Source organism: Archocentrus centrarchus, unplaced genomic scaffold (assembly GCF_007364275.1).
Source record: "Archocentrus centrarchus isolate MPI-CPG fArcCen1 unplaced genomic scaffold, fArcCen1 scaffold_41_ctg1, whole genome shotgun sequence".
Classification (NCBI taxonomy): Eukaryota; Metazoa; Chordata; class Actinopteri; order Cichliformes; family Cichlidae; genus Archocentrus; species Archocentrus centrarchus.
This window is the reverse complement of record NW_022060267.1, coordinates 1636977-1641098: the sequence shown is the minus strand read 5'-3', so window position 1 is coordinate 1641098 and position 4122 is coordinate 1636977. Positions and strand designations below refer to the sequence as shown.

Here is a 4122-nt window from a genome sequence, read left to right as displayed (position 1 = left end):
ATTTCATTACAATGTTACTGTGATTTTTATCACAATTTTACAGTAATTATATTACATGGTTACTGTTACTTCATTTTTTTCCTGTGATAGAATTAAAGTAAAAGTTATTTCATTTTACAGTAGTGTAAGAGGCACCCTAAATATTAATTTCAACAGGAATTAAACTCTGCATACTTTGGCTATTGCTAGCTGTTAAAAGTTAAAATGTCAACTTGCAGTTTGCAATTCACCAAACTCTCAATAAATGTTAGCAATGTTTCTAATTTCAAGCAAATAAAAAACAATATATTTTAAAATTATTTTATTTCATTGTCAATTTAAAACCAACAAACTGAAACATAACAAAACATGACGCTTTGCAAAGGCAACATTTTACATACAAGTCAAAAAGTATAGAAACCAAAGTGTAAAAATACACTGACATGAACTGACCAAAAAACATTATGAACTGCTACATTTTTAAATGCATAACCCCCCATGGTAATATTACATCACATACAAGTTAAATAACCTTTAAAATAAAAGTTCCAAAGGGTCAAAATCTCTAAAAAACAAACAAACTGTCAAACAACTGGATCCCTTCCTTTTGAAGGAAGGAATCCAGCACTGTCAAATATTGAAGTTACATATTTTTGAACACTTTATAGGAACTCTAACAGTAACATCTTTAACATTTGAGCTAGTTTAAAACTTCGTGAACAGCCAAACCAAACCAACATGAATGAGTGCTGAGTGGGGCTTAGTCCTGAACGCCTCATCAAAGGGTGGCTGGAAGAGAAAGAAAGGAAAATGTTTCATTTAACACATGAAATATACACATTTCACATTAAACTACATTTATGTCAGTTAAAGACAGACAGGAAGACGAGGACAGATTTGGTGGACAGACACTCTTTCTCTGACCTTCCCTCATTGTAGCTGTCCTCCTGTCTGTCTGCTAGAAATGGACAGGACAGATACAGAGAGACAGGGAGAGAGACAGAGAGGGAGAGACAGAGAAAGAGAGGGAGAGACAGAGAAAGAGAGGGAGAGACAGAGACAGAGAGACAGGGAGAGAGACAGAGAAAGAGAGGGAGAGACAGAGAAAGAGAGGGAGAGACAGAGAAAGAGAGACAGAGACAGAGAAAGAGAGGGAGAGACAGACACGTCCATGGACAGGAGGACAGATAAAGAAAAAAAGCAAAGAGCACATACAGAGAGCAGTAAATGTGTAATCTTACCATTTTAGAAGTTCCTCTGGTAGTCCATGAACTTGCAGAGGACAGTGGAGACATGTTTGTTCACTGCTGTCTTTTTCTTTTGCACGAGTCGTCCTGTCATTTTTGATGTTACTTTTCCTTTTGCAGCCTTTGTTCCCCTTTCAGGGTTGAGGCCTGTGAATCACCTAAAACAGATGGAGACATATAGCTCAGTGTTCAAAACCACCCTTTTCTTTACTGTAAGTTACATATTGACCTTTTAGATTAGATGCTTGTGAACTACCAAATATGTTTAACAAAGGCATCACTGAATTAGATCTCACCTTTGAAAAACCTCCAGTGTGCATGCTGCCTCCTCTGGATACTCAAGGTTAAAAACGTAGAAGGTGGCAAAAAGTGCTGCGAGACCAGCCTGGAACGTAGGTTGAACGCCCTCAAACAATTTCACCCTCGATGCTGATCATCCATGATGAAGGGTAATGTTGTCTCCTGAAAAGATAACAATATTAACTGATATTAGAGGGGAGGCAGATACATCCCTGTCTCAGTGACAGAGGGATGTATCTGCCTCCCCTCTGTCTGTAGACCTAGGGATGCAGAGACAGTAAGATGGCAATATCCCACTGTATCTTCCACCCATTTGTCTATAGACAGGGGGATGGGAGATACAGTGAGACACCCTGAAGACTACATTGTGCATATGTTGTACTTACTGAGGGCAATGAGTTGTGGACTTGGCGGCAGGTTGTGTGTCCCTTTAAGACCTGCAGCTGTAGCACACCTCTGTAGCACATCACAACATAAGATTACCTAAGAAAAAACGTTGGATTTGATTTTTCATTCTTCCTCATTTGGTTGCTGAAGGACCTCCAGCTGTTTCCCAGTAAAGGTTTTAAGCTGGTTACAGGTAAAAGCTGCTGCTGCTTTGGACACTAGAATAACGTCTCCTTTCTCTCCACCTGAGCTCAGGTCTCAGTAGCGGCTCCGCCTTTTTCTGCTTGCTGCGCATGTGCAGACAGACTGCAGTAAAACAGCTGCTGCTGTGTTTTAGTTGAAAAACTGGGGGCTGCATGAGTTTAATGCTGTAATGCTTTTTATTCACAAGCATCCTCCAAATTACGTTTCTACTGCAGCTCTATTTTTAGTCGCTAATCAGGGTTTAAAGTATAAAAACCTTTAGACGAGCCCCTCGTACTGAAGGGGGGGGTGTTCAGCACCAAACGATGCTAATGCTAATAGCTAACTGTGGTTATAGCAGCCGTCCTGGTGGCTGCAGCTGAAGTAAAGACTGACATTCTCTGCACACACACACACACACACACACACACACACACACACACACACACACACACACTCACACTCACACACACACACGCACACACACACACACACACACGCACGCACACACACACACACACACACACGCACACACACACACACACACACACACACACACACACACACACACACACACACACACACACAGCACAGAGCAGTGGGGGCGTGGAAAAACTTGTCAGGATGATCCACTCGTGTAAAGCGTGGTTTTTTCCAAATGATGGAAATCCGCCACAGCGACAGTCCTTTAATGTCGCTAACGTGGATGAAATGCTCGCATGGAGACACCTGAGCTGCAGAGTTAAAAACATCGAAGCAACAAATTTGTGTCGAGGATTTTTAATAGAAGAACTATTTGAGTTATTCGTTGCAGCCCTAAAATTTGTATTCAATTTTCAATTTGTGTCTCAAAATACATGAAGGTTGTTATCTACCTTTCATGTTGGGACTCTTTTTGTTAAATTAGAAGCCTGAAATTTCCATTTGATCTTCATTTTTCCTCTTACTTCTCCTCCGTTCATGCCGGCTGTCATTTCCATTTCTGTAGCCGTGAAATCAAGAGCAGCAGGACCACAGTGAGAACAAATGTGCACATTGTTAATCAAACTGCTCTGTGCTAGATTGTAAACTGTGGTGAAATAATAGCAGCCTCAGCAAGGCGCAGCGCCCGGCGACCAACTGCTAGCTAGAAGACTGTGACAGAAGCGAGAGTAGCTCACCACATCCAATATTTGTTTGCCCACTAACAGACACAAAACTGCAATAAAAATGTTAAAAAAGTACTTACCCGGTGAAAATCCTCCTTGGTCCCGCTCTCTAGCCCGCGAACATTCGCCTCCAGCCGGTAAATATCCCACAATGCAACTGTACATTTAAACTTTACAGCACAGCTATGCACGTGATCCAGCGGTCCAATTAAATTCGATATTCTTTTCAGAGGCATTTCAGTTCACAGCAAAGAGCTGTATTTCCAAACTACAGCCGCCTTACTGTATGATCATGCTGCAGTTTTTACAGCCTTTCGTTACAGTGTACTACAAGCACTATCAATTCAAAAACAGATGGAGAGAGCCGTGGTTTAGACTTGGCCTTCTCAGATTGGTTCGTCAGTGGCTGGCTCTCACTGCTCAGATTTCTTCCATCAGTGATAAAGGCCCTGTAAAAGAAACACATCTCCCTGCCCTGATATGTCCCTAATCATGACAGAGCAGTTTGATCCAGCTTACTAACAGGACACAGTGACATTTACTCCTGTGCACCTAATGTACATATGGCAAAACCTTCAAAGATAAGATAAACATATTTTCCTCTGAGATTGGGAAAGCCATGAATAAGATAAACATATCTCCTAAAGTTAGTCTGGCTCTATCTGTCTGTCTGCTCTCTGTCTAATCTATTTATTTAATTTCTATTATTTGCTTCAGCCACTATTTAGTTATTTTTTATTCAAACACTATTTTGATCATTTTAATTAAACTACTGATTATACATTATTTGATTCAAGTAATAATTTATCAAGCACTTTTCCACTCAGTCTGAGCACTCAAAGCACTTACACAACACATTTACCTGTAGGTGACCTGCT

At 40.7% G+C, this 4122-nt stretch overlaps 1 long non-coding RNA gene across 1 annotated transcript; it reads right to left on the bottom strand.

Annotated features, from left to right (window-relative positions):
• Positions 1–372: 372 nt before the first annotated feature.
• Positions 373–3452, bottom strand: LOC115776983 (uncharacterized). Its single transcript, XR_004019544.1, has 5 exons — positions 3325–3452; positions 1913–2009; positions 1523–1688; positions 1221–1384; positions 373–768 (listed from the first exon to the last, which is right to left on the bottom strand). It is a non-coding gene; the product is annotated as an uncharacterized LOC115776983 (long non-coding RNA).
• Positions 3453–4122: the final 670 nt, after the last annotated feature.